Raw genomic sequence first — 24821 nt, 5'->3', positions numbered from 1 at the left:
CACAATTCTGTAGTATAAATTATGAGTAGGAGAAATCTTTCCTGGTCTTGCTATCAATCTACGTGTGACTTGAGCAAATTGCTTAACATTTTGGCACTTAGTTTAGTCATATGTGAAATTCAATTCAATAAATTTTGGTTAACTACACTCCTTCTGTATTAGGTAATAGGTACTGAGAAAAAAAAAGGATTAGGACAGAACTTCTGACCTTAGATCACTTGCAACCCCAATAACGATGGGAGAGGAGATAGAGCTGTGAACAATAACGCACAACAAAATACAGCCAGTGCTCTCGTAGCCATAGGGAAAAATGTTGTGGAACTCCAAAGAAAGGGAAACTCCCTCTGCTTGGGGGCCTCGGAGTCGGGAAAGGCTGGCAGAAGTTTCTGTTTGGCACTGGAATTGAGTTGGGAGGTCATGTAATCCAGCAAGAGAGTTGGGCTGGGGAATCTCTGAGGACACTGCCAGCTCTACTCTCCGAGTTATGAGACATAGGTAAAAAATACTTCCCCTCTCCACACACATACACTCAGGATACAGGTGTATGGGTAGCATCTTAAGTTGGCTATGATATCTAATGAGCAGGACAAGCTCTGCTTGTACTTTATAGTGGGTCAATCTCCTCCCTGCAACCTCTTACCCCTTCACCTATAAACCACAATCCATGACTACCTGAGACAAGGGTAAGGTAAGCTTCTTTTAGGTTTTATGCAGCTCTCATACTAATAGGAAAGAGATGCTATTAGAGACAGTGACTGGTTTTTAAAAACACAGACTGTAGAGTAGGTATTGAATGCCAGCTTTCTTTATTTACTGTCTACATGCCTTTGAGCAAGGTATCTAACTTTTCTGAGCATTAATTGTTTTGCTGTTGTTGTTAACATGAAAATGAGATAATAAAATTAAGAGTATAGAACTGTTAAGAGGTTTAAATTAAACAATATACGTAAATTCTTAGTTCCTGCAATGTAAAATAAGACACGTATAAACAGGGAGACTATGGTCATGGCAGTGATGATGATGTTGATGATGGTAATGCTGATGGTGACGACAGCCTTGATTCTCACACTCAATCTCATAGATTCCCATAAAAACAGGGATAGATCTCAGTGGCTATAGCCAGTTGTCCCTCTCCCTTATATGTTCTACCTGTCCTCTCAGAATCTGCTTCTAGGCTTTGCCGACCTATAACAACTGTGCCTAGGTTTTGATCTAGCTTTGCCTGCAAGTTAACATCTGATTATACTTTGCTTCTTCACCTCTATTTCTCAGCCTTTAGTCTATTCTCCACCAGCATTGCATAGGGCTCATCCTGGATTTCTGTTAGTAGATTCAGGCTTCTGTCTTGAGCTTTCCCTCCTCATGGATTCCTGACCTTACCCAAGATCATGTCTAGTTTAGCTTCAGTCTCTCCTCTTGCATACCTTCCTAATCCATACTCATTCACCCACGCTTATATTATGGCTGCTTATATTCACCTGCTGCTATTGGCCTGGTAATGTCAGCCTTTAAGATCTTATATTTATGTATATGGCACCCCTTTCAAGAAGTCCAGTAGTTTTAACTCTGGAAGTAGTAGTCTAGGGCTTAAGATCTCTAACTCTGGCTATAATTATCTCCCCAGGTTATGGAACCTTATATCATTGACTATAATCTCACAGGAAAATCAATGGGAATGGCAGAATTTTGATCACAGTGTTGAACCAGTACATACAAACTCCATAATGACCTGACTCTACCCAGCCTTCTGAATTTGAATGTCAATTTTATATTTTAGAAGACACAGAAAATACTAATTATCTAATACTAATACTATTAAAATCAGGAAATGGGATCAATTTGAAAAGAACTTTTAAGCCCAACAGCATAAAAATTCTTTTCAAATTGATACCCATCTCCTGATTTTCTTTACATACATAAACAAAAAACTAGAAAAAACTTCACTATCATTTCCATTTTTTAGCTTAACAGTGGATTGAGAAATGTTTAAGGAAAATTTTAGAAAGTTATAAAGCACACATACACTTGTAACAAAACTGCAACATCAAAATGGTGTCCAAACCAACTTTCAAACAAACTTGTATTTTCATGCTGCTCAAGTACATTCTGACTACGCTTGGGAAGCGCAGTATCACCAAGACGGAAAGCCAGAGAAGTGTGTGGTCCATTTCTAGGCTCGTGGCAAGAAGGACTACATTTAGCTCTTGACCTACCCTCCCTTCACTGAACCCACCCGGTTTCTTTCTTTCTTCCAACATCATACTTGCAGATTTTCTTGCCAAGACCTTTATTCTCCTCAATACCGTAAAAGTTGTTAGGAATTGGCACACACAGTCTTATACTCCCCAAGATAGAAATCATACTAAGATTCCAGGAAAAATAGAAGGAGAATTTAAGATGCTTTCTCTGGGCAGCAAGGACTTGGCCTGGTTCTCATATTGGGCCTGGTTCAGAGAATTCTCTCTCAACTCTTTGAAAATACCTATTGAGAAATGGGAGTGTGAGAAAATAGATACCAAACAAGAGGTGTACCTGGCTCAGTCCTGTGATTCACCATGATAAGCCTACACTTTCATTTCTGCCCTTGACTAGCCCTGTTCCAGATGTGGTTGAAAGGGTTTACATTGTGTAATTTAAGCAAATCTATACTCACTTATGCAATAAGAACCATCAGTGAAACGCATCTGGGAGTGAAAAGGAGAAACTATTTTAATATCTTATGCAATTACTCTATTGAAATTATAATCATTTTCCTAATGGAAAATAAATACCACTGTTTACTAGGTTACTGACATCACGGGTTGTTTCATCAGCCAAGGTTTCCTTGTACAAGAGCTAACAGCGAAATTATCTGTCTCATGTGAATCTTTTCTTAATAACAGATTTATTGAGATACAATTCACATACCATAAAATTTATACTGTTACAGTGTAAAATTAAGTATTTTTAGTATATTCACAAGGTGTGCAATGATTAGCACTATCTAAATTCAGAATATTTTCATCACTGCAAAAAGAAACCCCTCACCTATTAGAATTGCTCCCCATTTCCTTTCCTCATAAGCCCCTCACAACCAATAATTTACTTCCTATTTTTAAGATTTTATTATTCTGAACATTTCATATAAATACAATGATACAATATGCAGTCTTTCTTGCCTGGCTTATTTCAGTTAGCATAATGCTTTCAAGGTTCATCCTTACTATAGCATGTATTAGTATGCCATTCATTTTTATGGCTGAGTAATATTATATTTTATGGATATACCACATACAGTTTATCCACTTTGTTGATATACATTTGGGTTGCTCCCATTATTTGACTATTATGACTAATGCTACTGTGAACAATCATGTACAGGTTTTTGTGTGGTCATATGTTTTCAATTCTATTGATTATATAATTCAAAATTATGGAATTTCTATATCATATGGACTTTTTTATGTTTGACGTTTTGAGGAAGGGCCAAATTGATTCCTAAAATGGTTGAACTATTTTATAATCCCACCAAGAATTATGAGGGATTCAATTTCTCTGCATCCTTACCAACACTGTCTTTTTCATTTTATCAATCCTAGTAGTTATGAATATCTCAATGTATTTTTGTGCTTTTTAAATTGTGATGAAATATATATAACATAAAACTTACCATTTTAACCACTTTTAAATGTGTAGTACAGTGGCATTAAAAACATTCATATTGTTGTGCAATCATCACCAATATTCATCCCCAGAAAATATTTCATCTTGCAAAACTAAAACTCTACCCATTAAACAATTACTCCCCATTCCCATCAGCCCCTGGCAACCACATTCTATTTTCTCTCTCTCTGCCTTTGACTCCTCTAGTTGTTTTGTGTGTGTGTGTGTGTGTGTGTGTGTGTGTGTGTGTGTGATTACCATGGGGATTACATTTAATACCTTAAAGTTAAAAACTCTAATTTACATTTATACAACCATAATGTCAATATGAAAAAAACTCTGCTCCTATACAGCTACCTCCCTACCCCTTTCAGCTGTTAATGTCACAAAATTACATCTTTATACATTGTATGTCTAAAGCATAGACTAATGATTGTTTTTATATGCATTAGTCTCTTAAATCATGTAGAAAACAAAAAGTGGAGTTACAAACCAAAGTTACAGTAAAACTAGCTTTTATAATTTGTCTTAATCCATTCTGGCTGCTACAGCAAAATACCACAGACTGGATGGCTTATAAATAACAGAAATTTACTTCTCTCAGTTCTAGAAACTGGAAGTCCAAGATCAAGGTGCCTGCATGGTCACGTTCAGGTGAAGGCCTTTTTCCTGGTTCATAGCTAATGTCTTCTCACTGTGACTCACATGGCGGAAGGGGTGAGAGATCTCTCGGGCCTCTTTCATAAGGGCATTAATTTCATTATGAGGGCTCTGCCCTGATGACCTAATCACCGCCCAAAGGCCCAGCTTCCTAATACCAACACATTAGGTATTAGAATTTCAACATATGAATTTGGGGGTGGGGGCAAACATTCAAACCATAGGATGATTTTTTGTGTATTTACCTTTACCAAAGATCTTTATTTCTTCCTATAGCTTCAAAATATTGACTAGTGTCCTTTTATTTCAACCTGAAGGATTTCCTTTAGCATTTCCTATAGGGCAGGTCTAGCAGTAACAAACTCCCTCAGGTTTTGTTTTTCTGGGAATGTCATAACTTCACCCTCATTTTTGAAATACAGTTTTCCAGATATAGGATTCTTGGTTGATAATATTCTTCCTTCAGCACTTTGAATATATCAACCCACTTCCTTCCACCCTCCAAGCTTACTAATGAGAAATCTGCTGATAATCTTATCAGGAATTATTTGAGTATGACAAGTCACTTCTCCCTTACTTCGTTCGAAATTCTCTCTTTCTCTTTGGCTCTCAACAGTTTGATTACAATGTGCCCCAGAGTGGGTCTCTTTGAGTTTATCAAGCTTGGAGTTGGTTGAGCCTCTTGGATGCCTGTATCCATGTATTTCATAAAACTTGGGAAATTTTCAGCCACTATTTCTTCAAATAATTTATCTCTCTCTCTCTTTTCCTTCTGGAACTCCCAAAATATGTATGTTGCTTGACTTGATGATATCCCACAGATCGCTCAGGCTCTTTTCACTATCCTTCAACCTTTTTTTTCTATTCCTCAGGCTCAGTAATTTCAACTGTCTTATCTTCAAGTTGCCTTTTTCTTTATTCTGCCTACTCAAATATGTTTTTGAATCCCCCTAATGATTTTTCTTTATTTCAATTACTGTACTTTTCTGATCCAGAATTTATTTTTGGGTTCCTTTTTATGCTTTCTATCTTTCCATTTATATTTCCATTTTGTTCATACATTGTTTTCTTGACTTTGTCCATGTTCCATATCTTCTTTTAGCTCTTTAAATACCTTTTACAGTTGTTTTAAATTTTGTCTACTAAGTCCACCATCTGGTCTTTCTCAGGGACATTTTCTGTTGATATTTTTCCTTTGAAAAAGCCTAACTTTCCTACTCTTTGTATGCCTTGTGATTTTTTTTTAATTGTTGAAAACTAGGCACTTGAATCTTATAATGTGGTAACTGAAGATTCAATTATCCCCCTTCCCCAGGGTTTGCCATTTTATTTTTGTTTTTTTGTTTGTTTTTTGTTTCATTTATTGTAGGAGGGTGGCTCTGTGCTGGGGATCAGCCTAAGGTATGAACTTAAGGTCCTCTCAGGTCTTTTCTGAGATTGTGATTTTCCCTAGATAAGCAGAGTGACTTTTGAAATTTCCCCATATACTTTGAAATGTATTAGTCCTTAAATATCTGGCACACAGAAGGAGCAAAGAGAAGATAAAGGGAGTAAAAAGTATACCAGTCCTTTTCTTTTTTTTTTTTTAACGTCTTCATTGGAGTATAATTGCTTTACAATGGTGTGTTAGTTTCTGCTTTATAACAAAGTGAATCAGCTATACATATACATATATATCCATATCTCCTCCCTCTTTCATCTCCCTCCCACCCTCCCTATCCCACCCTTCTAGGTGGTAACAAAGCACCGAACTGATCTCCCTGCACTATGAGGCTGTTTCCCACTAGCTATCTATTTTACATTTGGTAGTATATATAAGTCCATGCACTCTCTCACTTCGACCCAGCTTACCCTTCTCCCTCCCCGTGTCCTCAAGTCCATTCTCTATGTCTGCGTCTTTAGTCCTGTCCTGCACCTAGGTTCTTCATTACCATTTTTTTTTTTTTAGATTCCATATATATGTGGTAGCATACGGTATTTATTTTTCTCTTTTTGATTTACTTCACTCTGTATGACAGACCCTAGGTCCGTCCACCTCACTACAAATAAATCAATTTCGTTTCTTTTCATGGCTATTATTCCATTGTATATATGTGCCACATCCTCTTTACCCATTAATCTGTTGATGGACACTTAGATTGCTTCCATGTCCTGGCTATGGTAAATAGAGCTGAAATGAATATTGTGGTACATGACTCTTTTTGAATTATGGTTTTCTCAGGATATATGCCCAGTAGTGGGATTGCTGGGTCGTAAGGTAGTTCTATTTTTAGTTTCTTAAGGAACCTCCATACTGTTCTCTATAGTGGCTGTAGATATTTACACACCCACCAACAGTGCAAGAGGGTACCCTTTTCTCCAAACCCTCTCCAGCATTTATTGTTTGTAGATTTTTTGACAATGGCCATTCTGACCAGTGTGAGGTGATACCTCACTGTAGTTTTGACTTGCATTTCTCTAATGATTAGTGATGTTGAGCATTCTTTCATGTGTTTTTTGGCAATCTGGATATCTTCTTTGGAGAAATGTCTATTTAGATCTTCTGACCATTTTTGGATTGGGTTGTTTGTTTTTTTTGATATTGAGCTGCATGAGCTGCTTGTAAATTTTGGAGATTAATCCTGTCAGTTGCTTCATTTGCAAATATTTTCTCCCATTCTGAGGGTTGTCTTTTCGTCTTGCTTATGGTTTCCTTTGCTGTGCAAAAGCTTTGAAGTTTCATTAGGTCCCATTTATTTTTGCTTTTATTTCCATTACTCTAGGAGGTGGATCATAAAAGATCTTACTGTGATTTATGTCAAAGAGTGTTCTTCCTATGTTTTCCTCGAAGAGTTCTATAGTGTCCGGTCTTACATTTAGGCCTTGAATCCATTTTGAGTTTATTTTTGTGTATGGTGTTAGGGAGTGTTCTAATTTCATTCTTTTACATGTAGCTGTCCAGTTTTCCCAGCAGCACTTATTGAAGAGACTGTCTTTTGTCCATTGTATATCCTTGCCTCCTTTGTCACAGATTAGTTGACCATATGTGCATAGGTTTATCTGTGGGCTTTTAAACTTGTTCCATTGATCTATATTTCTGTTTTTGTGCCAGTACCACAATGTCTTGATTACTGTAGCTTTGTAGTATAGTCTGAAGTCAGGGAGTCTGATTCCACCAGCTCCGTTTTTTTTCCCTCAAGACTGCTTTGGCTATTCGGGGCCTTTTGTGTCTCCATACAAATTTTAAGATTTTTTGTTCTAGTTCTGTAAAAAATGCCATTGGTAATTTGATAGGGATTGCATTGAATCTGCAGATTGCTTTGGGTATTATAGTCATTTTCACAATATTGATTCTTCAAATCCAAGAACATGGTATATCTCTCCATCTGTTGGTGTCATCTTTAATTTCTTTCATCGGTGTCTTATAGTTTTCTGCATGCTGGTCTTTTTTCTCCCTAGGTAGGTTTATTCCTAGGTATTTTATTGTTTTTGTTGCAATGGTAAGTGAGAGTTTTTCCTTAATTTCTCTTTCCGATTTTTCATCATTAGTGCATAGGAATGCAAGAGATTTCTGTGCATTAATTTTGTATCCTGCAACTTTACCAAATTCATTGATTAGCTTTAATAGTTTTCTGGTGGCATTTTTAGGATCCTCTATGTATAGTATCATGTCATCTGCAAACAGTGACAGTTTTACTTCTTCTTTTCCAACTTGTATTCCTTTTATTTCTTTTTCTTCTCTGATTACCGTGGTTAGGACTTCCAAAACTATGTTGAATAATAGTGGTGAGAGTGGACATCCTTGTCTTGTTCCTGATCTTAGAAGAAATGCTTTCAGCTTTTCATCATTGAGAATGATGTTTGCTGTGCACTTGATACATGGCCTTTATTATGTTGAGGTAGGTTCCCTCTATGTTCACTTTCTGGAGAGCTTTTATCATAAGTGAGTGTTGAATTTTGTCAAAAGCTTTATCTGCATCTATTGAGATGATCATATGGTTTTTATTCTTCAATTTGTAAATATGGTGTATCATGTTCATTGATTTGGGTATATTGAAGAATCCCTGCATCCCTGGGATAAATCCCACTTGATCCTGGTGTATGATCCTTTTAATGTGTTGTTGGATTCTGTTTGCTAGTATTTTGTTGACGAGTTTTGCATGTATATTCATTCACATGGCCAGGTATGTGGGGGAGTTTCTTGCCTTTTGGGATGTCTGAGGTCCTCTGCCAGCGTTCAGTAGGTGTTCTGTAGGAGTTGTTCCACATGTAGATGTATTTCTGATGTATTTGTGGGGAGGAAGGTGATCTCCACCTCTTAGTCTTCTGTCATCTTGAAGGTCTGTCCCAGTCCTTTAAATACCCTGGAATTTACTCAGCTGTGGGGGGAGGGGTTTGCAACAATAGCTACCCAACTCTATATCTGTACCTCCACAATCAGAAGTGTCTATCAGTTATCAGAGGACAGATCCTCAATATTTGTAGGATATTCTTTATTTTCCACCCTGGCTCCCACAAGTTGTGGGCAAGCTGCTCCAGGAATACATGTACAGCTGCCTGCTATGGGGCTGTGAGTGGGAGACAGGTGATTGCTTCCATGCTAAAAAACTGGAATTGACCACAATTAACCATTACTTACTGTGCAAGCCTTCCTTTAGAATCTGCAAGCCTTTAATAGACTCCATAGCTCCAAAATAGTTACATCAGTCAGATTCTGTCAGTTCAATTCTTGTCTAGGTAGTGAGATGGATTCCTGGTGCTTTATACTCAAAATCTTCCCCAGATTCTTCCTCTATGTGGTTTTGATTTTATTTTCCTAATAACTAATGATATTAAGCATTATTTTATTTGCTCTTCAATCTAGTTGGTCTTTTCACTACTGAAAGTGAAGTATTGAAGTCTTCAGAAATTATTGTTGAATGATCCATTTCTCCCTTCAGTTCTATCTGTTTTGCTTCATGCATTTTGTCATTCTGTTGTTAGATGTATGTATGTTTATAATTGTGGGGGTTTTCCCCCATGTGGATTAACACTTTCTTCATCATAAAGTTTTTCATTGTTTCAAGTAACTTTTGTCATAAATTCTATTTTGTCTGATCTTAGTATAGCCACTCCAGCCCTTTTTGCATGGTATATTTTTGTCATTCCTTTTACTTTCAATTCATGTGTATCTTTGAATCTGAAGAGTGTCTCTTGTAGACAGTACACAAATACTGTTTTTTTATCCATTCTTCCAATCTCTGACTTGTAACTGCAATATGTAATTCACGTTCATTTACTTTCACTACTGATAAGGAAAAATTTGCAGATGACATTTTTCTTCTTGTTTTCTATGTCTTATGTCTTTTTTTTTTTTTTTTTTTTTTTTTTTTTTTTTTTTTGCGTTACGTGGGCCTCTCACTGTTGTGGCCTCTCCCGTTGCGGAGCACAGGCTCCGGACGCGCAGGCCCAGCAGCCATGGCCCACGGGCCCAGCCGCTCTGCAGCATGTGGGATCTTCCCGGACCGGGGCACGAACCCGCATCCCCTGCACCAGCAGGTGGACTCTCAACCACTGCGCCACCAGGGAAGCCCTCTTATGTCTTTTTTATTGCTCTATTTCTTCATTATTACCTTATTTTATGTCAAATAGATACTTTCTAACGTACCATTATAATTCCTGAGTAATTTCTTTTATCATATGTATTTTTAATTTATTTTGTATGTCTGTGTTTTCCCTGGGCACTACCAATAACATGTTAATTTAGAGAAATCTGGTTCAGATTGGTACCAACTTAAGTATACAAAAATCTTTGTTCCTAAATAGCTCCAAATCTTCCCTCTACTTTGTGCTGTTATTATTAGACAAATGAGACCTTTATTCAGCATAGGCCCATCAACAGACCTTTATAATTATTGTTTTATTTGAATATTTTAAAATAAAATTGGAGAAGAAAAAATACATTGTCTTTTATATTTTCCACAGTTACCTTTACTGACACTCTTTATTTCTTCACGTGGATTTGAGCTACTGCAGAGTACCCTTTCACTGCAGCCTGAAGGAATTTCTTGTACGTCATATCTCCTAAAGAGAAATTCTCTTGAAGTTTGCTTATCTGGGGGTGCCTTAATTTCCCCCTAGTTTTTGAAGTATAGCTTGGCTGGATATAGAATTCTTGGTTGACAGTTTTTTTTCTTTTAGCACTTTGAATATATCATTTCACTGTCATATGGCCTCCAAGGTTTCCTATGAGAAATTAGCTGTTAGCCTTATTGAGATCACTTGTACTTGTAAGTTCCTCCTCTCTTGTTGCTTTCAAGATTCTCTCTTTGTCTTTGACTTCTGACAACTTGATTATGTGTCTCAGTGTCGATTTTTTTAAGTTTATCCTTCTTGGAGTGGAGTGTGTTGAGCTTTGTGCATGTACAGATTAATATTTTTTGTCAGTTTAAGTCACTGGCGAGCCCCTCCAGTGATTTTTTTCTTTCAATTATTGTACTACCTCTCAACTGTAGAACTTTAAAAAAAATAATTTCTATCTCTTTACTGATATTCTCTATTGGCAAGAAGTCATCCTCATACTTTCTTACTTTCCTTTAGTTATTTATAAAAGGTTTCCTTTAGTTATTTGAACATAGTTATAGTAGTTGATTTAAATTTTTTTCTGATAAATCTAATGTCTAGGCTTCCTTAGGAACATTCTCTATTGGCTGATTTTTTTCCTGTGTATGGGCCATAATTTCTTAATTCTTTATATGGATGATAATTTTTGGTTGAAAAGTGGGCACTGTAAATAATATAAGGTGGCAACTCTGCATATCAGATCAATCCTACCAGAGTTTTTTTCCTTGTTGCTGTTTGTTGTAGTTGCTATTTTTTGCATAATCACTTTTCTCAAGTAATTCTTTAAAGTCTGAAATCTTTAACATGTCTGACCACTGAAGTCTCTGTGGTTTGCTTAATGGTCAGCTAATTATTTGACAGAGATATTTTTAATTGCTTTGGATCAAATTAGTCTCCCAACCTTTGCTGAGGGTTGTGTGGGGGTATGTTGAGGTATGCCTGCAGTATTCCATAGGTAGTGTCTAATTCTGCCTTAACTTTCATTTCCTGCTTCTGTAAACCCTCAATATCAGTCAGAGGTGAGAGAATAATGACTCCTCAGGTCTTTTCTGAACATGCAAACAGCCCTGAATGTGCATATGTCCTTCTAGATTATCAGAAATATGTTATAGTTCTTCAAAGCACCCTATGGAGAGCTCATTACCCAGATTCTTCTTTTAAGTATTTTGGTCAGCTTGTTCATCCAACAGTTATGGCCACCTCAGGCAGCTGCAACATTAAACAACTGCCACTGATTGTCTTTGCCAACTGCCCCAGAAGAAAGGCTGTTTGCACTGAGTAAGCCCAAAAGCAGTTCAAATAAACACAAGCCCTGCAAGTGGTGATTTCCAGAGACCTGCATGAACTTCAAATAATAAAATTTATTTGGGAATGAGGCCTTGAGGGCACTTGAAACCCCCTCTCCTGTGGCTGTTAGTCTGCTATTTTCATGGCTAAAGTGATTGCAAGGCTGTTGGCTTTCAAGACTACTATGGAACTAGGGAAAGAGAAATTAGAATAGGAGATGTTAAAATGCCACAAAGCTTAGTGTTTTTTACCAAGATTCAGCTAGGTTTCATTAGTAAACTCTCTGCAGATTGTCTCAAGCCTTTGGTTAATTTCCAGAGTTCTTAAAAACCGTTGATTTTGACAATTTTTGCAATGTTCTTGTTGCTTTTATGGAGGAATGAATTTTTGTAGATCTTTACCCCACCATTCTCGAAGTCTGATCACCCTCACTTGAATTTTGATAAGATCACACCCTTCAGTAACTTGGCTCAAAATTCCACCCACAGCTTAATCCCACAGGCAGCTAGATAATGTCTTGAATATCCTGTTTTTCATACTATCATTTTCTAAACCAAAACAGCATCCTTTCCTAAGCACTGACACATTTAGCAGTCATGTAGATAGAACAGAGAAGTCCCCATTTGAGTTTGCACAAGTCTGCCCCAGATTCTCTAGTATTAAAGTGATTATTATACTATTTGCTTTTATCCAATAGTAGCTCCACAATTTCTAGAGGGGCAGTGAGGAGCCAAAAGATTAGGACTGGAGGTCTAGGAAATCTGTCTTAAACCAGGTATGCATGGGTAAGACAGTGTATTTTATTTATATGGAATGCTTACTTGGGGTGACTTGCAGAGGGGTTTTAATTAGAGCATGTATTATATTGAAAATACACACTTTTTACTGAGCATGCCTGTTTTTTGAGGGCCTTTATGGGTACAGTTGATGATCTCCCAGAAGCTACCTCTTAGCATAGTTGCTGCCTCTATTTACTATAAGGATGAAAAGGAGAGCAGATGCTATTTTATAATGATAAAGGTACACAAAATAAAGCATAGCTAGAGACTCTGCAATTATGTAATGGCTTTAGCAGCTCCCATAAAGTGTAACAACTCAGAGTAAACATTCACTGTTACAAAGGGCAGGGCCTGAGTACTATGCTGTGTTCTTTATATAGACTGCTTCTGAGATAGACCAGCCATCCAAGGACCCACCAATTATCCCAGGATCCACCAATTTTGTGCTGAGTTATCTTTACAAGGAAGTGGGCATTCATTTTTAGCACAAAATTTCTGAAAGATAATCTTGATTGACATTACTATATCAATAGCTGAACAGTCTGCATTCAAAAGTACCTGAATAAGCATGGTCCCTCAGTAAAACATTAACTTTTCCTTTCATGTATTATCATATATTCAGAAAATGAAAGAACAAATCACCTGTAGTACATGAAAACACATTAAGCAAGATAAAGGGGAAATAAGTAACAATGAAAATGGATACAAATGCTTCTCATCTTTTATCCCATCATTCCCAAAGATTCTGAACTTCTGCAAGGGATTGGTATGGCCTTGAGATGACTCCTTAAGAGAGTGGCATGGCTAACTTCTGTGACTTAGCTGAGGAAAGTGCACACAGTGCCTAAGCCAGTAGTGCTTTGATGGTTGGGTAAGTGGTTGAATTGTTCCTTTAATTTGGATTCAATGCAGCAATAGATCCCTTGAGTTGAATATGGTGGAGGTGGGGTTAATAGTTTAATATTGCTTTATTCTGTAGTTTCAGATTTCCATTAGAGAGTGATTTCTTTTAATAAATCTTTCATGATTATAACTAGCTACTCTGATTTCTTAATAATGGTCAATCTTGCCATTGTTAATTTATATATGACTCTTCTGCTCTTGTTTCCTGTTGAACCCATGTCAATCCCTTGCTGTGCCTAAATGTCTGTGTTCTCAATAATATGGTGAACTGCATGATGAAAGGGGCCATGTCTGCTGTGTGCCCACTTTTAAAATTTACAACTGTGAAGTCATTGACCCAATCACATTGAATTTTCATTGTGTTTTGCTGTTTCAAAGACTTTTTTACCTCCACCATTTTGTTTGATTAGATTCCAAGCAATACCAATATTGAAGAGTACCTCAGCTAGTTGTATAAATTACTAAGATTTTTGGCATCCTTTACCTTCTCTTATAAGAGTCCCCCAAATTACTCTCATCTCATTATAAATCCTCATGGCTTAAGTGGAAGAAGATCTCATCCCAGTCTCTAGAGAAGACACATGACCCAGGTCTGTCCAATCAATGTATTCTATGCCCTGGCCACAGTAATAAGGTTCATGGATGGCATTATTCATAATTATTATAATTAACAATTATTACTATTAATTGTTAAAACTTGTTATGTGCTTGGCACATATATTAAATTTATTTAATACTCTTAGTACACCTAAAATTAGACACTATTATTATCTTCAATTTGCAGATGAGGAAACTGAAGCACAAAGTGTCAGTTTCCTTCCAGATGTCAAAAGCTTGTAGGTGGTAGAGTCAGGATACAAATCTAGGCAGTCCACATCAATCTGTGCCCTGACCATGGTATTGAGTCTAGCCTTTTGCTAGAATCAATGGAACAAAAGCACTCTTCAAAGGTAAGTTGAGGCCATTATGTAGAAATACCTGCCTGAGAAAAAAGTCACTGTAGAAGAAAACATATGGAAGAACAGACTGAGTTCCAACCACACTGATGGAGGCCTTGGCTCTGGCAGTTTCTGAAGCCTTTAATCTGGAACTTGGCAGTATTGCTAGCTAATAAATTTTCCTTTTCTTCTTAACCTTCTTTTCACTGGATTCTCTCACTTATGCCCAAAATGTCCTCACTAATAAAACCAGGAAGTGGCAAGCCTAGAGCCCAAAGAAAACTAAGTTGAAAGCCAAATTTAGATTAAATATGCACAAGATGCTATCACTCACTACCCTAAGAAGAATCATTACAAAACCAGTGTGTTGAAAGAATTAGTGAGCAATATGTGAATATGTATGTGTATATATATGTATATACACACATACATATATATACACATGTATGTATGTGTATGTGTGTGTGTGTATATATATATATATACACACACACACACATACACATATATTTTTTAATTGTATAAATATTTATTTAGGTGAGGGGACCAGGTCCTGAGAGATCCATGCTCTATTTATTTATATTATGTATTAAGTAGAGCAATTAATCTTGTTAAGAGCTGGGATGGTGGGGAGCATCCTAGCAATCACAAAATAGCCACTATTCTTGGAAAAGGAAAACTTAAAAACAAACAAAAAACACCCATAGTGGAACAATATGTAATACTATGCTGGAGTAGAACACATAAACGTTGCAACCCAGTAGGAAAGATTTGTAACATGGTTGCATGCTGAGAGAAGAAGGAATAGGAGGGGATTATTCTTACACCCCTCCCCCCATCCATGAAGGGTAAATCTCCGAAAGTGAGTATTGAATTGTCAGAAAGTTTCCAGAGTAGAGAAACGTTCCAAGTGTGATGTCCAGCATGGGATTCTGTATTTCAGTCCCTAAGGTAAAGGCTAGATTCCCATCTGCAAAGATCCTATTGTGTAGAAATATGAACTCCTTGCTGCCTTAACCTAAAAGATTTTCCCTGACCACCTTCCAAGAGGGCAAATAATAGTAGTGGCCAAAAAACAATTAATATTATCAGGGAATTCATCCCCCCATACCACCCAGCAGTCCCCCTTGGTACCTGCTACTTGAAAATGCCCCTCTTATAATCAGCCTGTCTAATATGCTTGTGCTGCCAAAGAGGGTGCCCCTAAAGGCACTTAAGGGATTTGAAGGGTGTATGGTTACAGAATCAGTTTCATATTGGAGGGGTTTGTATCTGCCATTATGTCAGTGTTTGAAGAGGAAAAAAAAATACCCAATATACTTGCATTCATGAAAGCTAGAGAAAGGTTGCCTCCTCTCCTTTTCCAATCGCATCTTAAGCAATTTATGCAGTATTAATGTCTACAACCTGCTTTCTGATTCTGTTTATCATTTTACTTTTTTTTCCCCTTTCTGATTGGACAATTTTATCTGGACTGGTTATAACACCCAGCACACCATCAGGTCCTCTCATTTACGTGTTAATGTGCTGTTCTGGAAGCGTGATGTTAAAATGATGAATATCACCTGAGAAGAAGATTGGACGAGAGCAAAAGAACTGGCAAGTTGCCTTGTGCAAATAGCTTTCGACTTTATCAAACCATGGGGTAACATGTCAGATTATATTATGTACAATTAATTATTAATGCAGGCTAAGCCTTATTTTGAAAAGCACAAAGATGCACTTCTAATAATTTCCTTCCCATGGAAAATCTGTTGTGTCCCTCAAACTGAGCAGCAAAATATCCCTCACAAAATACCTTAAGGCTTCCATTTCTCCAGATTTAGCATGCATCTGAGACAAGAAAGCTTTCACAAGCCTCCTTGCCATGGACACAACAGAGATGTGTTTTTGCTTAATTAAAATTCTTTTTTGGCAACAGATGTCCTTGCAAAAATAGCTCAGAGCTCGGTGAAGCATTTTTATAGGCTGGAGTTCAGCAATGAGGAGCCCATCATCTGCCTTCCCTGCTCTGAGAGCAACACAAGAGACCAGGTGGCTGGTCACAGTTTGAAAAGTGAACAAATGTATTTATTCGTTCTGAGCAATTTGTAACCTACTGGGAGACCAGGAGCCCTCTCCCAGCCCCTAGCTTCTGAGAACTAGGACTGTGGGAGAAAGGGGCTGTTTAATTGCTTTGCACAGTCTCTCTCACTAAAGCAATTAGCACCCAGAGGAAAGTCTGGGAGAACACAGCCAGGCCTCACACCCATATGGTGGCCTGTAATCGGCCTGCCTGCTGTCCAGACACATAGATGATTCAATCAGTGATGCAGGCGTGGGCCCTGGTGCTCTGCTTCCGCGCTTGCTGCTGATGAAATGTTCCCCATTCCTGAGCTCCTAATCAATTGAAGCACTAGTGTACAGTGGGTGGAAGCTCATCAGCTTCACACCTAGCTAACTTGACTGGAAAAAAGAAAAAAATATACTTAATAAGCTTGAGAACTAGAGAAGGCAGCTTAGATCTGGGCTTGGGATGAAATGACTGCTGAATAGCAGGTGAGAAATCAGATAAACCAACATAGGTCAACTGACAAAGCATCTGAGTGGGATCAGAACCTGGGTCTTAAAATAAATCATGCAGAAGGACACAGACCTTTAAAAATAAAAAAGATACTTGCTATGGATCCTGTGGGAAGGACACATAGCTTCTATGCATAACAACATTCAGTGGAAATTATGTGAATCAATTTCGTGTGCATCTTTTTAACCTAGCTGCAGAGCTAGATTAGAGCAAAGGCATTCTGTTTATTTTTAGTATGTTCTGTCAAGGACTGAACCAGATAATTGAATAGAGAACAGCTCATTAATTAACCAAGATAATCACATAAAGTTATATTTCATGTTAGTAAATTTTCTTGATAACTGAAGCTTTTCTTAGAGATTTAAAGCTTTCTAATATATTTAGCCACTTTTGTTGGAAATCAGGCTAAAATGTATTCTATACTTCCCTTTATTGCCACACAAGGTCCAGAGAATACTCATCATTCACAGAGGGATAGATTAACAAATTATTTTCTTTCTTTTGTGCAAATTGCGTGCATTAATATTCTCTTTGTGGTTAAGCTACTTATTTTTTTATATTGAAATAATATTATTTTAAAAATCTTACTTCCTTGCATGGGGATAGCAACAAAGTGATTTATTCTAAAAAAGAGTCAGAGGGTTACTGAGTGGAATTATTCAGATGTGCATTTAACAACTATTTAGTGATCACTTACTCTGTCAGGTACTATTCCAGGAGCTGTGGATTCAACAGTGAACAAAACAAACTTCTGGACACCATGAAGCTCGCAAAGGGCAGATAGCCAATCCAACGTTAAATTCATATGCCAGATAGAGCCAAGGCTACAAAGAAAAGGGGATGGGGGAGAGATAGGGTGGTCAGGGAAGGTGACATTTAAACAGAGACCTGAGTAAAATGAGGGAGAAAACCATGTAAATATCTGAGAGAGGAAAACTCCAGACAGAGGAGTGTCGACTGGGAAAAAATTCTCCATGATGTTTCCACATGTCTTGCAACAACTTTGAAACTACTTCCAAGGATATCTGTAGAGCAGCCTTGGAAGCTAGAGATAATGGCTCCCTCATTGGCAAAGGGTAGATTTGTTTCCTGACCAGGGTAACAAAGATCATCTTTTCCTATAGGGCAAAGGTTGAGCAGGTTTTCTAGTAGCCACTTTAAAAGACTGGGGTTTTCCAAACTCAAAATTCCAAAGCTGGGACACAGACTGTCATGTATACACCATTCACTCAGGCCTGCCCTTGCAGCACCCCTATGGGACTTGGGGGACAAGAGGAACTGGTGCAAGCAAGAAGTTCAGACCATCTGCTGTCCCAGGAATAATAAAATGTCTAGATCCTTTTGTGCTTGCTGTGGGGGAACAAAAAGTACTTCCACAGGGAGGGAAGGATAAGCTAGGTGAAATTCTGGGAATGAGCAAATAAGAACTGAGGATTTGTCAACATGGGGATCTTATCGCAAAAAAAGAACAATTTCTGAGGGCAAAATTCTGACTGGAGTGGGTTGTAGAGAAAATGAAAGAAGACAAAGTAGAGAAAGTGAGTATAGAAAACTCCTTCAAGAACTTTTGCTATAAACCAGAGTAGAGAAAATGGAAGTAATATGGGAATCAGAAAAGGTATTTTGGTTTTTATGTTTTGTTTTGTTCTGTTTTTAATGTAAGAGATAGTAGGATATGTGTATATGTTGGGAAATAATCTTGTAGACAGTGAACAATTAATGACACGAGAGAAATAGCATCATTGCAGGAGAAAAAGTCTCAAGTCGCTAAAAAGAAATGGACCTCACCATGCCAGTAGCAGTGTTGGCCTCACATCAGAGTGTGGGCAGTTGATTTTCTGCAACAGGATAGAAGTTATCCTGTAAATGGCACAGGTACAAGTAACATGCTACATTTGGTGATGAGAGTGTACAGAAGTTTTCTTCTGATTGTTTCTATTTTCTCAGTGAGTGAAGTCATAATCAAGGCATCAGCACACAGTAAGGAGGGTGAGTGATGGGCACCCGGAGGACTGAGGAGCAGGAGCAAGATGACGGAGGGAAACAGTCATCTAGGAAGGGGAGAGAGGGCACTGACTGGGAAAAGTAGTAGTGCTGCTACTACCAAGTATTAAATCCATGTTTCCTCATCACTGGTCTACAGGATACTAAAAGATGTTAAAAGGTCATTTCATTGGTGGAAAAAGATTATTCCATGGTCAATTAAGTTGGGATATGTTGGTATAAGAAACCAATCAGGGGCTTCCCTGGTGGCGCAGTGGTTGAGAGTCCGCCTGCCGATGCAGGGGACACGGGTTCGTGCCCCAGTCCGGGAGGATCCCACATGCTGCAGAGTGGCTGGGCCCGTGAGCTGTGGCCGCTGAGCCTGCGTGTCCAGAGCCTGTGCTCTGCAACGGGAGAGGCCACAACAGTGAGAGGCCCATGTACAGAAAAAAAAAAAAAAAGAAACCAGTCAAGTATCTTTACTGAAGGACTTCACAGGATCATTAATAGGTTATGCAAATGGTAACTTTTCCTAAAGGGCTACAGTATGCAGTTTCCTAAATTTATTTGATTGTGGGGTATTGGTAGGGTTTTATAAAACATGACTTGGAAAATGTTGGATTAAATCACTCACTGATGTCCAGCTATGTTTGTTATTGTGTTATAGGAAAACCCTGCCCCTCCAAAGTAGAAATAGAAGCATCAGGCATTGTCCATCAGAGAATAGGGCTCTAAACTTTAACTGATGCATTTGATGAGACCCTCTAGCCCTTGTGAGGTGCAGCATGGCCAGGCTTCTGGGGATGCCATGACTTCTAAGGAGGCCATGACTAGATGTGGATTTAAAATAAGTGAAAACACTTGAGCAATATTGAAAGACAAAAACTTCTTCAGCAACCCACTAGTGAAATTACACACACAGAAAGACCTGGGAAAAAGGAGATCTCTACTGGGGTTTCCAAAAAGGTGATTACAGCACAGTCTGAGGTCCAGGGAACCAATCTTCAGACCAGATAGAAAATAGCCTTTCCTGTCCTGAGGGATTTCTGAGGGTTTGAAGGAGATGTCTGCAAAAATGGTTTTAGAATATCTAGGACCCCCTAGAAGAAAGCCCTCAGCACAAGGGTGGAAAGTGACTTCCCTACTTCAGGAAGCTTGAGGGGCAACCAGAGGGGTTCAAGTGCAGGAAAAAGATTAGTGAACAGGTTTGTCAGGGGTAGTCTTCCCCTGGGTCAGCAGCAGTTCTAATCTGATTCTACTTTGAGCCAAGGTCTACACAGCTTAGTCTAACAACAGCTAAAATACAATTCTAGCTACATTATTAAAATTTTTCAGTACTAGTTAGGAAAGAGATTCTGAAAAAGCTGACTAGAATTAAAATAAAATTTAATTTCTTCAAGCACTGTGACATTATTTTGGCTAATTTTGTCATTATCCTCTGTATGCTTTCTCTTAGAGATTAGAAATGAACACACACACACACACACACACACACACACACACACACACCTTGTCTAAAAAATGAGAACACCCTCCATTCTGAAGCACAAGACAAGGTTAATTGGGAAGACTCTTTCTCCTCATCCGGGCTTGGAGTGAGTGAGAGTAACCCCAAGAAACGGTTAGTGGCCATCACTTTAGAAAAGAACGAAGAGATGCTTGTGGAAGGAAAGAAAGTATTGTACAGTGGGACATGATTTCAGGGACCCAGTCCAACAACAGGTCCCAAAGATCTCTGCAAATGAAACACTAAAGTTGGCATTTACTCCTTCTACATCTTGAACTCAGCACTGCAGAGTTCCCCCTTCCTTTTTCCTGACTCCCTTAATGCTGTTTAACACAAGGATTGAAAATTCAAATGCCTTCAAAGGCCAGGCATATAATTTAAACAAGGAAAGCTCAGCCTGGTATTAGAGCAGTGAGGACAATGAAACTGGAGAAGCATTCAACTCAACTCATTTAAGAGCATGGTAATTGGACCTGCAAGCTGACAGTTTAAGACCTCTGCTTTAATGTCTGCCCACCTCCTTTTGCAAAGTTGGATGCGTGGGTTCCTAAGGAGTCATCCTAGCTGCCCACCTTTCCAGTCTGCTGTTTTCAATGTGCTACCTTATTTTATATGCGTTCAGAAGAAGACAATTATCTTTTTTTCCAAAGACAGTATAGAGGTTTCATGAAAACTTTTTAATACTATTCCCAAGTTCACAATTATGTTCTAAATGCTTGTATTGACAAATATCTGATTTCTGAATAAAGGATTGGGGGGAGCAGGTTGCAAGCAATTGTATACTTCAAGCCATTCATTAAATATATGATTAGCTATTATATATGATAGTTCTTATGTAATATATGCAAATACGGTATGACATACACATATGTATGTGTTTAATATTCATATAACTATATATAATGTATAATAGAGTATACAGCTATATATATATATATATATATGGCTAACTGGTATTAGAGAAAATCCTCTGTGTTGTTACTTTAGGAAATTAAGAAGGAAGCAAGACAGAAGAAAAGAGGGCAAAGGAAATCAAGGAAAAGCTGTTTTGAAGGGGATGAGGACATTCCCTTAATAAAAATTTCTAGTACATTCACATAATTGAAACCACATTTTACCCCCATTTGATAAAACATGTGAACAAAAAACTCATCCAGAAACACAGGTCACAAACTAGAGGACTACGAGCCAAATCCTGTTTGTAAGATTTGGCTTGTATTTTAAATTTTAATTTTATGCATTTTTAATTGAAGTATACTTGATTTACAATGCTGTGTTAGTTTCAGGTGAATAGCAATGTGATTCATTTATATACATATATAATATATTATATATTCAGTTATATATATTATATATGTATATTATATATTCTTTTTCAGATTCTTTTCCCTTATAGGTTTTTACAAAATATTGAGTATAGTTCCCTGGCCATTATTCTTTTTTATCGTTAAGTAATTTTTTTTGGAATATAGTTGCTTTACAATGTTGTGTTAGTTTCTACTGTACAGCAAAATGAATCAGCTATAAGTATACATATATCCTCTCTTTTTTGGATTTCCTTCCCATTTAGGTCACCATAGCACATTAAGTAGAGTTCCCTGTGCTACACAGTATGTTGGCACTAGTTATCTATTTTATACATAGCATCAATAGTGTATATGTGTCGATCCCAATCTCCCAATTCCTCCCACCACCCCTTTCCACCTTGGTATCCATATATTTGTTCTCTATTTCTGTGTCTCTATTTCTGCTTTACAAATAAGATCATCTATGACATTTTCCTAGATTCCATGTATGTGTGTTAATGTACAATATTTGCGTTTCTCTTTCTGATTTACTTCACTCTGTATGACACTCTCTAGGTCTATCCAGGTCTCTACAAATGATCCAGTTTCATCCCTTTTTATGGCTGAGTAATATTCCACTGTACACTGTATATACGCACCACATCTTCTTTATCAATTCCTCTGTTGATGGACATTTAGGTTCCTTCCAAGTCCTGGTTATTGTAAATAGTGCTGCTATGAATGTTGGGGTGCACGTGTCTTTTCGAATTACGGTTTTCTCAGGGTATATGCCCAGTAGTGCAATTGCGGGGTCGTATGGTAGTTCTATTTTTAGTTTTTTAAGGAAACTCCATACTGTTTTCTATAGTGGCTGTATTAATTTACATTCCCATCAACAGTTCAGGAGGGCTCCCTTATCTCCATACCTTCTCCAGCATTTATTGTTTGTAGATTTTTTGATGATGGCCATTCTGACTGGTGTGAGGTGATACCTCACTGTAGTTCTGATTTGCATTTCTCTAATAATTAGTGATGTTGAGCATCTTTTCATGTGTTTGTTGGCCATCTGTATATCTTCTTTGGTGAAATGTCTATTTAGGCCTTCTGCCCATTTTTTGATTGGGTTTTTTTTTTTTTTTGATATTGAGCTGCATGAGCTACTTGTATATTTTGGAGATTAATCCTTTGTCAGTTTTGCTTTGTTTGCAAATATTTTCTCCCATTCTGAGGGTTGGCTTTTCATCTTGTTTATGGTTCCCTTTGCTGTGCAAAAGCTTTTAAGTTTAATTAGGTCCCATTTGTTTATTTTTGTTTTTATTTTCATTACTCTAGGAGGTGGGTCAAAAAACACCTTGCTGTGATTTATGTCAAAGAGTTTCTGTCTAGGTTTTCCTCTAAGAGTTTTACAGTATCTGGCCTTACATTTAGGTGTTTAATCCATTTTGAGTTTATTTTTATATATGGTATTAGGGAGTGTTCTAATTTTGTTCTTTTACATGTAGCTGTCCAGTTTTCCCAGCACCACTTATTGAAGAAGCTGTCTTTTCTCCATTATATATTCTTGCCTCCTTTATCAAAAATAAGGTGACCACAGGTGTGTGGGTTTACCTCTGGGTTTTCTATCCTGTTCCATGGATCTATATTTCTGTTTCTGTGCCAGTACAATACTCTTCTGATGACTGTGGCTTTGCAATATAGTCTGAAGTCAGGGAGCCTTATTCCTCCAGTTCCATTTTTCTTTCTCAAGATTGCTTTGGTTATTCAGGATCTTTTGTGTTTCCATACAAATTGTAAATTTTTTTCTTCTAGTTCTGTTGAAAATGCCACTGGTGATTTGATAGGGATTGCACTGAATCTGTAGATTGCTTTGGGTAGTATAGTCATTTTCACAATATTGAATCTTCCAATCCAAGAGCACAGTATATCTCTCTAGATCACCCAGCAAGGATTTCATTCAGAGTCAATGGAGAAATTAAATGCTTTACAGACAAGCAAAAGCTAAGAGAATTCAGCACCACCAAACCAGATTTACAACGAATGCTAAAGGAACTTCTTTCGGTGGGAAACACAAGAGAAGCAAAAGACCTACAAGAACAAACCCCAAACAATTAAGAAAATGGTAAAAGGAACATACAAATCAATAATTACCTTAAATGTCAATGGATTAAATGTTACAACCAAAAGACACAGAGTAGCTGAATGGATACAAAAACAGGACCTGTATATACGCTGTCTATAAGAGACCCACTTCAGACCTAGGGACACATACAGGCTGAATGTGAGGGGCTGTAAAAAGATATTTCATGTAAAGGGGAATCAAAAGAAAGCTGGAATAGCAATACTCCTATCAGACAAGATAGACTTTAAAAATAAAGACTATTACAAGAGACAAGGAAGGACAGTACATAGTGATCAAGGGATCAATCAAGGAAGAAGATATAACAATTGTAAATATATATGCACCTAACATAGGAGCACCTCAATACACATGGCAAATACTAATAGCCATGAAAGGGGAAATTGACAGTAACACAATAATAGTGGAGGACTTTAACACTCTACTTACACCAATGGACAGATCATCCAGACAGAAAATAAATAAGGAAACACAAGCTTTAAATGACACAATAGACCAAATAGATTTAATTGATATTTATAGGACATTCCACTGAAAAGCAGCAAATTACACTTTCTTCTCAAATGCACATGGAACATTCTCCAGGATAGATCAGATCTTGGGTCACAAATCAAGCCTTGGTAAATTTAAGAAAACTGAAATTGTATTAAGCATCTTTTCAGACCACAACACTATAAGACTATATATCAATTACAGGAAAAAAAACTGTAAAAAAAATCAATTACAGGAAAAAAACTGTAAAAAATACAAACACATGGAGGCTAAACATTATGTTACTAAATAACCAAGAGATCACTGAAGATATCAAAGAGGAAATCAAAAAATACCTAGAGACAATTGACAATGAAAACACAATGACCCAAAAACCTATGGGATGCAGCAAAAGATGTTCTAAGAGTGAAGTTTATAGCAATACAATCCTACCTCAAGAAAGAAGAAAAATCTCAAATAAACAATCTAACCTTACACCTAAAGCAACTAGAGAAAGAAGAACAAGCAAAACCCAAAGTTAGTAGAAGGAAAGAAATCATAAAGATCAGAGCAGAAATAAATGA

Source organism: Mesoplodon bidens (genome assembly GCF_964165515.1).
Source record: "Mesoplodon bidens genome assembly, chromosome: 8".
NCBI classification, from domain to species: Eukaryota; Metazoa; Chordata; class Mammalia; order Artiodactyla; family Ziphiidae; genus Mesoplodon; species Mesoplodon bidens.
The sequence above is the reverse complement of the archived record's forward strand: the minus strand, read 5'-3'. Positions refer to the sequence as shown.